This window comes from Physeter macrocephalus, chromosome 20, assembly GCF_002837175.3.
Source record: "Physeter macrocephalus isolate SW-GA chromosome 20, ASM283717v5, whole genome shotgun sequence".
Taxonomy (NCBI): Eukaryota; Metazoa; Chordata; class Mammalia; order Artiodactyla; family Physeteridae; genus Physeter; species Physeter macrocephalus.
Window position 1 is genome coordinate 54,112,592 of NC_041233.1, and position 13,804 is coordinate 54,126,395.

At 40.1% G+C, this 13,804-nt stretch overlaps 1 non-coding gene across 1 annotated transcript; it reads right to left on the reverse strand.

Moving 5' to 3' along the window:
- Positions 1-10,579: 10,579 nt before the first annotated feature.
- TRNAW-CCA (transfer RNA tryptophan (anticodon CCA)) lies at positions 10,580-10,652 on the reverse strand. The gene has a single exon. It is a non-coding gene; the product is annotated as a tRNA-Trp (tRNA).
- Positions 10,653-13,804: the final 3,152 nt, after the last annotated feature.

Here is a 13,804-nt window from a genome sequence, read left to right on the forward strand (position 1 = left end):
CTGGATCTTGTCTTTCTGGTGGGCAGGTCCGCATCTGGTGGTGTGTTTTGGGGTGTCTGTGACCTCATTATGATTTTAGGCAGCCTCTCTGCTAATGGGTGGGGTCGTGTTCCTGTCTTGCTAGTTGTTTGGCATAGGGTGTCCAGCACTGGAGCTTGCTGGTCGTTGAGTGGAGCTGGGTCTTGGCGTTGAGATGGAGATCTCTGGGAGATTTTCACTGTTTGATATTACGTGGAGCTGGGAGGTCTCTGGTGGACCAGTGTCATGAACTCGGCTCTCCCACCTCAGTGACACAGGCCTGACGCCCAGTCAGAGCACCAAGACCCTGTCATCCACAAGGAAAAAGAGAAAAAGGAAAAAAAATATATATATATCATTGCTTCCAAAGTCCACCGCCTCAATATGGGATGATTCGTTGTCTATTCAGGTCTTCCACAGATGCAGAGTACATCAAGTTGATTTTGGAGGTTTAACCTGCTGCTCCAGAGGCTGCTGGGAGAAATTTCCCTTTCTCTTCTTTGTTCGAACAGCTCCTGGGGTTCAGCTTTGGATTTGGCCCCGCCTTTGCATGTAGGTCGCCTAAGGGCGTCTGTTCTTCGCTCAGAAAGGACTGCGTTAATGTAGCAGCTGATTAGGGGGCTCTGGCTCACTCAGGCCAGGGGGAGGGAGGGGTACGGAATGCGGGGCAAGCCTGCGGCAGCAGAGGCCAGCATGACGTTGCAACAGCCCGAGGTGCGCCGTGTGTTCTCCTGGGGAAGTTGTCCCTGGATCATGGGATCCTGGCAGTGGCAGGCTGCACAGGCTCCCGGGAAGGGAGGTGTGGATAGTGACCTGTGCTTGCACACAGGCTTCTTGGAGGCTCCAGCAGCAGCCTTAGCAGTTCACGCCCATCTCTGGCGTCCGCGCTGATAGCCGTGGCTCGCACCCGTCTCTGGAACTCGTTTAGGCAGTGCTCTGAATCCCCTCTCCTCGTGTACCCCGAAACAATGGTCTCTTGCCTCTTCGGCAGCTCAAGAACTTTTCCCGGACACTCTCTCAGCTAGCTGTGGCGCACTAGGCCCCTTCAGGCTGTGTTCACGCAGCCAACCCCAGTCCTCTCCCTAGGGTCTGACCTCCGAAGCCCGAGCCTCAGCTCCCAGGCCCCCCAACCCACCCTGGCGGGTGAGCAGACAAGCCTCTCAGGCTGGTAAGTGCTGGTCGGCACCGATCCTCTGTGCGGGAATCTCTCCACTTTGCCCTCCGCACCCCTGTTGCTGTGCTCTCCTCCGTGGCTCTGAAGGTTCCCCCCTCCGCCACCTGCAGTCTCCGCCCATGAAGGGGCTTCCTAGTGTGTGGAAACCTTTCCTCCTTCACAGCTCCCTCCCACTGGTGCAGGTCCTGTCCCTATTCTTTTGACTGTGTTTTTTCTTTTTTCTTTTGCCCTACCCAGGTACCAGGGGAGTTTCTTGCCCTTTGGGAGGTCTGAGGTCTTCTGCCAGCGTTCAGTAAGTGTTCTGTAGGGGTTGTTCCACATGTAGATGTATTTCTGATGTATTTGTGGGGAGGAAGGTGATCTCCATGTCTTACTCTTCCACCATCTTGAAGCTCCTCTCTCAGTCTCTTGTTTCTTGATCAATTTTGTGATTCCATTTAAAAATTTCTTCCAGTATTTTATACAAAGTTATTTTATATTTTGATTTTATAATTCCAATATATGAAGACCATGGAGGTCTAAATCTGTTGTTTGTTGTTCTGCCTCATGATCATAGTAGCTTTTTTCCTCTTATGTTTGTTAATCTCTGATTGTCAGATCATATGTATTTATCTTTGGGGATCCTACAGGCTTAAACTGGGGATTTTTTGATGCTTCTACTAGAAGCCAAAAGGACCTACCATCCCATACCTACTTGGGATGGTACTTTAGCTTTTTTAAAAACACCTTTCCTTAATTAGGAATCTCAGTTTCAAGAAGCCTATTTGGAACTAGTCCAAGGCTTGGTCTCTGATCAACTGACACACTGATATATATCTACATTTACCCTTAGCGCAATACCAACCTCCTGGCTCCTTGCTACTCACACTCCCATCCTGGTTTCAGCTTACATTTTATTAGGGATTACTTGAAGATTTTCTTCATTTATTGCAAGCCCTGTGATATACTAAAAAAAATCAACCTCTTCCAGAATCTCCTTGTTTCGGAGTAACAGGGTGCTTTATAGTATCTAGCCTCCCATATTGACAGAAGTCAAAGTCCCGAAAACTGCTTCTTTTTTCTTTTTTTTTTTGAGAAATTATTCATGTGCATTTTGAGGTAGTAATGTAAATAAGGCAAAACACGCATTTGAAAATGGATTCAGATATATGGTCTAAAAACAATGAAATCACAGTAAACAAGTAAAACAATGTAAAGTATGCATCTGAGTAAAGATTTAGATATAAATTTGAAAAGAAAGCATAACAGAGTATCTACCAGTAACAGGAGACTGAAATTAAAACAGGTAAGAGGTGATGGGCTTAGAAGGAGGGCTGAATGACACTGAGGATCAATAGATATTTTTGCCCTGGAGACACTGATTATAGCTGCAGGCTGAGAATCCAGGGTTGGCCCTAGGACAGAAGGTCCCAGGGCAGGGAACAGGGAAATAACCAGATATGTTGGTATATATGTGGGGGTATTTCAGGAGTTAAATGGAGATCTCTATTCTCCACATGCCCTTAAGATATGTGTCAACTTTTGAAGCTGCTTGATTTGGGAGACTGAATACTGAAGCTGAAAACCCTTTAAGGGCAGAACTTAATCTGTAGAAAACCTCAAAGAAAACAAACTCCTGTTTCTCAATTAAAAGCTCTGGAAGGTCTTCCCTAGGAAAGAGAATAAAGCAGAGGTAGGCTGAGTCTAAACAAAACTGTAACCCATTTTCACTGTATCCACCCTACCTTCAACACTCAGTCCCAGATTGAAATGAGATGATCAGCTCCCTCCTCTATCAGCCCAATAAATGAAAGGATAAATTCTCTATGATGCAAGACAGCATCATTAGAGCACAATATGGTGATGGTTCTTTTTTTTTTGTAACATCTTTAATGGAAAATAATTGTTTCAATGTTGCATTAGTTTCTGCTGTATAACAAAGGGAATCAGCTATATGTATACATACATCCCCATATACCTTCCCTCTTGCATCTCTCTCCCACCCTCCCTATCCCACCTCTCTAGGTGGTCACCAAGCTGATCTCCCTGTGCTATGCTGCTGCTTCCCACTAGCTATCTATTTTACATTTGGTAGTGTATATATGTCAATGTTACTCTCTCACTTCATCCCAGCTTACCCTTCCCCATCCCCGTACCCTCAAGTCCATTCTCTACATCTGCATCTTTATTCCTGTCCCGTCCCTAGGTTCATCAGAACCATTTTTCTTTTTTTTTAAGATTCCATATATATGTGTTAGCATACGGTATTTGTTTTCCTCTTTCTGACTTACTTCACTCTGTATGATACACTAGGTCCATCCACCTCACTACAAATAACTCAATTTTGCTTCTTTTTATGGCTGAGTAATATTCCATTGTATATATGTGCCACATCTTCTTTATCCATTCATCTGTTGACGGACACTTCATGTCCTGGGTACTGTAAATAGAGCTGCAATGAATATTGTGGTACATGACTCTTTGAATTATGGTTTTCTCAGGGTATATGCCCAGTAGTGGGATTGCTGGGTCGTATGGTAGCTCTATTTTTAGTTTTTTAAGGAACCTCCATACTGTTCTCCATAGTGGCTGTATCAGTTTACATTCCCACCAACAGTGCAAGAGGGTTCCCTTTTCTCTACACCCCCACCAGCATTTATTCTTTGTAGATTTTTTCATGATGGCCATTCTGACTGCTGTGAGGTGATACCTCATTGTAGTTTTGATTTGCATTTCTCTAATGATTAGTGATGTTGAGCATCCTTTCATGTGTCTGTTGGCGATCTGTATATCTTCTTTGGAGAAATATCTGTTTAAGTCTGCTGCCCATTTTTGGATTGGGTTGTTTGTTTTTTTGATACTGAGTTGCATGAGCTGCTTGTAAATTTTCTAGAGTTTTTGATGATGGCCAATCTGACCGGTGTGAGATGATATCTCATTGTCGTTTTGATTTGCATTTCTCTAATGATTAATGATGTTGAGCATTCTTTCATGTGTTTGTTGGCGATCTGTATATCTTCTTTGGAGAAATGTCTATTTAGTTCTTCTGCCCATTTTTGGATTGGGTTGTTTGTTTTTTTGTTATTGAGCTGCAAGAGTTGCTTATAAATTTTGGATATTAGTCCTTTGTCAGTTGCTTCGTTTGCAAATATTTTCTCCCATTCTGAGGGTTGTCTTTTGGTCTTGTTTATGGTATCCTTTGCTGTGCAAAAGCTTTTAAGTTTCATTCGGTCTCATTTGTTTATTTTTGTTTTTATTTCCATTTCTCTAGGAGGTGGATCAAAAAGTATCTTGCTTTGATTTATGTCATAGAGTGTTCTGCCTATGTTTTCCTCTAAGAGTTTGATAGTGTCTGGCCTTACATTTAGTTCTTTAATCCATTTTGAGTTTATTTTTGTGTATGGTGTTAGGGAGTGTTCTAATTTCATTCTTTTACATGTAGCTGTCCAGTTTTCCCAGCACCACTTATTGAAGAGGCTGTCTTTTCTCCATTGCATATTCTTGCCTCCTTTAGCAAAGATAAGGTGACCATATGTTCGTGGGTTTATCTCTGGGCTTTCTATCCATTGATCTATATTGATCTGTTCCATTGATCTATATTTCTGTTTTTGTGCCAGTATCATACTGTCTTGATTACTGTAGCTTTGTAGTATAGTCTTAAGTCAGAGAGCCTGATTCCTCCAGCTCTGTTTTTCTTTCTCAAGATCGTTTTGGCTATTTGGGGCCTTTTGTGTTGCCATACAAATTGTGAAATTTTTTGTTCCAGTTCTATGAAAAATGCCAGTGGTAGTAATGGTAAATGGGAGTGTTTCCTTAATTTCTCTTTTCAGATTTTTCACCATTAGTGTATAGAAACACAAGGAATTTCTGTGCATTAATTTTGTATCCTGCTACTTTACCAAATTCATTGATACAGTCATTTTCAAAATGTTGATTCTGCCAATCCAAGAACATGGTATATCTCTCCATCTGTTTGTGTTGTCTTTAATTAAGGATTCTCTACGTATAGTACCATCTCATCTGCAAACACTGGTAATTTTACTTCTTTTTTTCTGATTTGGATTCCTTTTATTTCTTTTTCTTCTCTGATTCCCATGGCTAAAACTTCCAAATCTATGTTGAATAATAGTGGTGAGAGTGGGCACCCTTGTCTTGTTCCTGATCTTAGAGGAAATGGTTTCAGTTTTTCACCATTGAGAATGATGTTGGCTGTGGGTTTGTCATATATGGCCTTTATTATGTTGAGGTAAGTTCCCTCTATGACCACTTTCTGGAGAGTTTCTATCATAAATGAGTGTTGATTTTTGCTGAAAGCTTTTTCTGCATCTATTGAGATTACCGTATGGTCTTTATCCTTTAATTTGTTAATAGGGTGTATCGCATTGATTCATTTGTATATATTGAAGAATCCTTGCATTCCTGGGATAAACCCCACTTGATCATGGTGTATGATCTTTTTAATGTGCTGTTGGATTCTATTTGCTAGTATTTTGTTGAGGATTTTTGCATCTACGTTCATCAGTGATATTGGCCTGTAGTTTTCTTTTTTTGTGATATCTTTGTCTGGTTTTGTTATCAGGATGATGGTGGCTTCATAGAATGAGTTTGGGAGTGTTCCTCCCTCTGCTATATTTTGGAAGAGTTTGAGAAGGATAGGTGTTAGCTCTTCTCTAAATGTTTGATAGTATTCACCTGTGAAGCCACTGGTGTTGGGCTTTTGTTTGTTGGAAGATTTTTAATCACAGTTTCAACTTCAGTGCTTGTGATTGGTCTGTTTATATTTTGTATTTCTTCCTGGTTGAGTCTCGGGATATTGTGCTTCTCTAAGAATTTGTCAGTTTTTTCCAGTTGTCCATTTTATTGGCATAGAGTTGCTTGCAGTAATCTCTCATGATCCTTTTTATTTCTGTAGCGTCAGTTGTTACTTCTCCTTTTTCATTTCTAATTCTGTTGATTTGAGTCTTCTCCCTTTTTTTCTTGAGGAGTCTAGCTAATGGTTTATCAGTTTTATTTATCTTCTCAAAGAACCAGCTTTTAGATTTATTGATCTTTGCTATTGGTTCCTTCATTTCTTTTTCATTTATTTCTGATCTGATCTTTGATTTCTTTCCTTCTGCTAACTTTGGGGATTTTTTTGTTCTTCTTTCTCTAATTGCTTTAGGTGTAAGGTTAGGTTGCTTATCTGAGATGTTTCTTGTTTCTTAAGGTAGGATTGTATTGCTATAAACTTCCCTCTTAGAACTGCTTTTGCTGCATCACATAGGTTTTGGGTCATTGTGTTTTCATTGTCATTTGTTTCTAGGTATTTTTTGATTGCCGCTTTGATTTCTTCAGTGATCTCTTGGGTATTTAGTAGCATATTGCTTAGCCTCCATGTGTTTGTATTTTTTACAGTTTTTTGCCTGTAATTGATATCTAGTCTCATAGTGTTGTTGTCAGAAAAGAGACTTGATGCGATTTCAATTTTCTTAAATTTACCAAGGCTTGATTTGTGACCCAAGATATGATCTACCCTGGAGAATGTTCCATGAGCACTTGAGAAGAAAGTGTATTCTGTTGTTTTTGGATGGAATGTGCTATAAATATCAATTAAATCCATTTTGTTTAATGTGTCATTTAAAGCTTCTGTTTCCTTAGTTATATCTTCTTCTTGGATTGATCCCTTGATCATTATGTAGTGTCTTTCTTTGTCTCTTTTAACAGTCTTCATGTTAAAGTCTATTTTTTCTGATATGGGAATTGCTACTCTAGTTTTCTTTTGATTTCCATTTGCATGGAATAGCTTTTTCCATCCCCTCACTTTCAGTCTGTATGAGTCCTTAGGCCTGAAGTGGGTCTCTTGTAGACAGCACATATACGGGTCTTGTTTTTGTATCCATTCAGCCAGTCTATGTCTTTTGGTTGGAACATTTAATCCATTTACATTTAAGGTAGTTATTGATATGTATGGTCCTATTACCATTTACTGAATTGTTTCGGGTTGTTCTTGTAGGTCTTTTCCTTCTTTTGTGTTTCTTGCCTAGACAAGTTCCTTTAGCATTTGTTGTAAAGCTGGTTTGGTGGTGCTGAACTCTCTCAGCTTTTGTTTGCCTGTACAGGTTTTAATTTCTCCATCAAATCTGAATGAGATCCTTGCTGGGTAGAGTAATCTTGGTTGTAGGTTTTTCTCCTTCATCACTTTAAATATGTCCTGCCACTCCGTTCTGGCTTGCAGAGTTTCTGCTGAAAGATCAGCTGTTAACCTTATGGGGATTCCCTTCTGTGTTATTTGTTGTTTTTCCCTTGCTGCTTTTAATATGTTTTCTTTGTATTGAAATTTTGACAGTTTGATTAATATGTGTCTGTATTTAATTTTTGATAGTTTGATTAATATGTGTCTTGGCATGTTTCTCCTTAGATTTATCCTGTATGGGAATCTCTGTGCTTCCTGGACTTGATTGACTATTTCCTTAGGGAAGTTTTCAACTAAAATCCCTTCAAATATTTTCTCAGACCCTTTCTTTTTCTCTTCCTCTGGGACCCCAAAATTCGAATGTTGGTGCGTTTAATGTTGTCCCAGAGGTCTCTGAGACTGTCCTCAATTCTTTTCATTCTTTTTTCCTTATTCTGCTCTGTGGCAGTTATTTCCAAGACTTTATCTTCCAGGTCACTTATCCGTTGTTCTGCCTCAGTTATTCAGCTATTGATTCCTTCTAGAGAATTTTAAATTTCATTTATTGTGTTGTTCATCATTGTTTGTTTGCTCTTTAGTTCTTCTAGGTCCTTGTTAAACATTTCTTGTATTTTCTCCATTCTATTTCCAAGATTTTTGATCATCTTTACTATCGTTACTCTGAATTCTTTTGTAGACTCCCTATTTCCTCTTCATTTGTTTGGTCTGGTGGGTTTTTACCTTGCTCTTTCATCTGCTGCATATTTCTCTGTATTCTCATTTTGTTTAACTTACTGTGTTTGGGGTCTCCTTTTCGCAGGTTGCAGCTTCATAGTTCCTGTTGTTTTTGGTGTCTGCCCCCAGTCGGTGAGGTTGGTTCAGTGGCTTGTGTAGGCTTCCTGGTGGAGAGGACTGGTGCCTGTGTTCTGGTGGGTGGGGCTGGATCTTGTCTTTCTGGTGGGCAGGGCTGCATCTGGTCGTGTGTTTTGGTGTGCCTGTGAACTTAGTATGATTTTAGGCTGCCTCTCTGCTAATGGGTGGGGTTGTGTTCCTGTCTTGCTAGTTGATTGGCATGGGGAATCCAGCACTGCAGCTTGCTGGCTGTTGGGTGGAGCTGGGTCTTAGGGTTGAGATGGAGATCTCTGGGAGAGCTCTCACCGATTGATATTACGTGTGGCTGGGAGGTCTCTGATCGTCCAATGTCCTGAACTTGGCTCTCCCACCTCAGGGACTCAGGCCTGTCAGCCACATGGCCTGGTACTTGGGGATTTTCTTGCCTTTTGAGAAGTCTGAGGTCTTCTGCAAGTGTTCAGTAGGTCTTCTGTAGGAGTTGTTCCACATGTAGATGTATTTTTTAAAATTTTATTTATTTAATTAATTTATTTTTGGCTCTGTTGGGTCTTCGTTGCTGTGTGTGGGCTTTCTCTAGTTGCAGCGAGTGGGGGCTGCTCTTTGTTGTGATGGGCAGACTTCTCACTGCAGTGGCTTCTCTTGCTGCGGAGCACAGGCTCTAGGCACTCAGGCTTCAGTAGTTGTGGCTCGCAGGCTCTAGAGCGCAGGCTCAGTAGTTGTGGTGCACGGGCTTAGTTGCTCCGCGGCATGTGAGATCTTCCCAGACCAGGGCTCGAACCCATGTCCCCTGCATTGGCAGGAGGATTCTTAGCCACTGTGCCACCAGGGAAGTCCTGTAGATGTATTTTTGATGTATTTGTGGGGAGGAAGGTGACCTCCACATCTTTCTCCTCCGCCATCTTGAAGGTACTCAGATCATGGTTCTTTATGCACAATATCTGGCCACAGTTTCTGGTCATGTGGAGATCAAAACCATAAGACACACGGACAAATCCATAATTATAATTAAAGACTTCAATAGTTTTTCAGGGTATCTCCTTCTTAATTCAATAATTAAGTAGATTCAATAATTAAGTAGACAGAAAAGAAGCAAAATTATAGCAGACTTCAGCAACAGTATGAAACTATTTGACTCCATCCATCCCAACATCAGAATATTCATTCTTCTCGGGCCCACTGAACATTTACCAAGACTAACCATATTCTGGGCCATAAAACAAGTCTCAATAAATTTAAAGGATTCAAATCATACAATATGGTCTCAGGCTACTACAGAATTAAGTTGGAAATCAACAACAGAAAGATATACAGAAAAACTGTAATTCTTTGGAAACAAGATAACATGCTTCTAAATAACCCATGGTCAAAGAAGAAATTGAAAGAGAAATTAGAAAGCACTTTGAACTTAATCAAAATGAAAATTCAACATACCAATCTTTGTGGGAAGCCTCCACAACTATGAGATAATAAATGTCTGTTGTTTACGCCACCCAGTCTTGTGGTATTTTGTTATGGCAGCCCTAGCAAACTAATACAAGCCCCAAACTGGAAATAACGTGAATGTCCATCAACAGATAAATGACTAAACAAATTTGGCAAATTTCATATTTTTTTTTTTTTTTTTTTTTTTTTTTTGCGGTACGCGGGCCTCTCACTGTTGTGGACTCTCCCGTTGCGGAGCACAGGCTCAGTGGCCATGGCTCACGGGCCCAGCTGCCCCACGGCATGCGGGATCTTCCCAGACCGGGGCACGAACCCGTGTCCCCTTCAACAGCAGGCGGACTCTCAACCACTGCACCACCAGTGAAGCCTGGAAAATTTCATCTTATAGTGATCAACGTTAGTATCACCCCATGATAAGTCATATTGGTATCATGTGCACCTGACATGATGCGATGAGAAGAGCACCTCATCTCTGTGGACCTCCTCCCCAAGTCCCATAGCCCCAGTCTAATCATGAGAACACATCAGGCAAACCCAAACTAAGGGATATTCTACAAAATACCTGACCAGTACTCTTCAAAAGTTTCAAGGTCATGTGGAGCAAGGAAAGACTGAATAACTGTCACAGACTAGAGGAGACACAATGACTAATTTCACTGTGACATTCTTGAATGGACCCTAGAACAGAAAAAGGACATTAGAGGAAAAACTGCTGAAATCTAAATAAAGTCTGTAGTTCAGTTAATAGTATTATTTTAATGTTAATTTCTTAGCTTGACAAATGTACCATGGTCATGCTAACATTAAGGTAAGCTAGATGAAAGGTATTATCTTTGCAATTTTTTTTTTTTTTTTTTGGCTGCACTGAGTCTTAGTTGCAGCATGTGGGATCTTCGTTGCGGCCTGTGGACTTCTTAGTTGCGCAAGTGAACTCTTAGTTGCAGCATGCATGTGGGATCTAGTTCCCCGACCAGGGATCGAACCTGGGCCCCCTGCATTGGAAGCATGGAGTCTTACCCACTGGACCACCAGGGAAGTCCTGCAACTTTTATGGAAATCTAAAATTATTCCAAAACAAAAAGTGTATTTTAAAAAATTGTATATATGTAACAGCATTAAAACAATAAGATCCCACTTGGAGTACTGTTAAAAATCAAATAGTTAGGAATAAATCTAATGAAAGATACGTGAAAATTCTACATTGAAAACTACACTGTATGATAGAGATCAATTTTTAAAGACTCAGATAAATAGAAGGATAGATCATGTTCATGGATTAGAAGACTCAATATTGTTAAAATATCAATATCCTCAAATTAAGCTGATAATTCAATGCAATCCTAATCAGAACCCCAGCAGGGATTGTGTGTGTGTGTGTGTGTGTGTGTGTGTGTGTGTGTGTGTGTGTAAATCAACAAGCTGATTCTAAAATTCAGATAGACCTCAAAGGGCCAAGAATAGCCAAGGCAATCTTGAAGAAAAAATAGCACCAGATGACTTACACTATATGACATCAAGACCTATTATAAAGGTATAGCAATTAACACAGTGTGCAAAGAAAGACAAATTGATGAGTGGAATGTAACTGAGATATCAGGAACTTACCCACACATATATTGTCACCTGATTTATGACAAAGATAAGACTACAGTAGGGAAAAGATAATATTTTAGTAAATAGTGTCTAGGCAACTGGGTAACAACATGGAAAACAATATGTCTTGATCACTACTTCATTCTACACACAAAAATCAATTTCAAGTGGATTGCAGATCTACATGTGAAAAATAAAACAATAAAATTCTTAGAAGAGGACATCTCCTTCACCTTGGAGTAGACAAAACTTTTAAAAACAAGACATAAAAGCACTAACCAAAATGAAAAAATTTGATATATTTGACTATATTAAAATTAAGGACTTCTGTTCAAAAATAAAATACGATTATGAGAATAAAAAGACAATGCACAGAATGGGAGAAGATATTCACAATACATATATTCTACAGAAGACTCATATTCAGAATACATAAAGAACTTGTATGTAAAAAACAACTTCATGAGACTTCCCCGGTGGTCCAGTGAGTAAGGCTCTGCACTCCCAGTGCAGGGGCCCAGGTTCGATCCCTGGTTGGGGAACTAGATCCCCCATGCATGCCTCAACTAAGAAGTCTGCATGCTGCCACTAAGAAGCCCGAGCCCACATACCGCAGCTAAAAGATCCCACATGTCGCAATGAAGATCCCGCGTGCTACAACGAAGATATCTCGTGCTGTGACAAAGACTGGGCGCAGCCAAAATAAATAAATAAAAATATATTTTTAAAAAAAACGGGTAACAGTGGACATCCTTGAGAGTATCATTCTAAGTGAAGTAAGTCAGACAGAGAAAGACAAATATCATATGATATCACTCATATGTGGAATCTAATTTAAAAAAACTTCATAAATAAGGGATATATAAAGAAATACAAAGACAACTTAATAGAAAAACAGGCAAAAGATGAATAGGTATCTTACCAAAAAAAGGACAGAAACGGCCAATAAATATGTGAAAAGGTGCTCAATGTCGTTCATTATCTCCAGAATGGCTACAATGAAAAAGTGAAAAATGCCAGATGTTGGAGCATCCAAAACAGTTCTGCACTGATGGTGAGAGTGTGAATTGATGGAACTATTTTTGGAAAACTATTTGGCAACACCTACTAAAACTAAACATATGCATACTCTATGAACCAGAGACTCTATGAACCAGAAATGGTATATAACCATTTTATATACCCAACAAAAATGCACACAGATGTTCACCAAAAGATATGTACCAGAAAATTCACTGGAACACTGCTTGTAATAGTCAAATACTGGAAACTATCCAAACGCCCAACAACAGTAAAACACATAAAATTCAAGACATTCGCACAATGAACAGTACTTACCAATGAGATTGAATGGACCACAGACCCATGTAGCAATATAGACGAATCCCACAAGCACAATATTTGGCAAAAGACGACCCTCCCAAAACTACATACTGTATAATTACACCTTTTAAGTATAAGAACAATTAAAACTAATCTATGTTGTTAGAAGTCAGGTAATAGTTTCCCTTGTAAGAAGGGATATGCAGGGACTGGGCCCAAGCTTGACCTAGATGCTCAGTGTGTGAATAGCTGTGTTCAGTTTGTGAAATCAACACACTCTGCACTTCTGCTGAGGTAAGAAACAATCCCAGAATTTCAATATTTTGAGAACAACACTTGCTCACGGTATATATTCACTGAAGGTTAGGAGAGTGGTTCAGCTCATCAGAATCACTCAGGGATCCAAGCTGACAGAGTAGCTACCACCTAGAATAACACTCAAATGACCCAGCCTGCAGTCCTATGTATCACTTCTGCTCACAATTAGTTCATTGACTAGAAGGAGTCAGATGGTCCCACCCAACCACAAGGGGACTAGGACATGCATTGCTGCCATGTCCGGAAGTGGAGAGAACCAGAAACATGTGGTAAACATACTGCGCCATATTGTCAGCCAGTATTCTTCTGGAACACACTTTCTAGCAGCTATATGGTAATCTAGCAAAGGCAGTCTCATTAAATACATAACCAATTCCCTTTGTTGAACATTAATTTGGTTCTACTTTTTCTATTAATAATTGAATATTAGGGCTTCCCTGGTGGCACAGTGGTTGAGAGTCCGCCTGCCTATGTAGGGGACAGGGGTTCGTGCCCCAATCCGGGAAGATCCCACATGCCGCAGAGCGGCTGGGCCCATGAGCCATGGCCGCTGAGCCTGTGCGTCCGGAGCCTGTGCTCCGCAATGGGAGAGGCCGCGACAGTGAGAGGACCGCGTACCGCAAAAAAACCCCACAAAAAACAAACAAACAAAAAAAGAGGTAGGCATAAATCTCCTACATATATGATCTTCTTCCTGGAAAACTTCTAATGCCTTAAACTTTGAATATGTTATATTATCAAATGAAAACAAAATATTAATTACTGTAATATTACATCAAATTTAAATGAATGGGTTCATACGAAGCTGAGTTTACTTATTTTTCTTAACATACCATAATATGTATTACAAAGCTAATTTACTTATTTTACTTAACATACCATAGTATGTATTACTGCAATTTTGCAATTCTTATTTTACACACTGTGGTGTTTTACTAAAATCTACAAATACA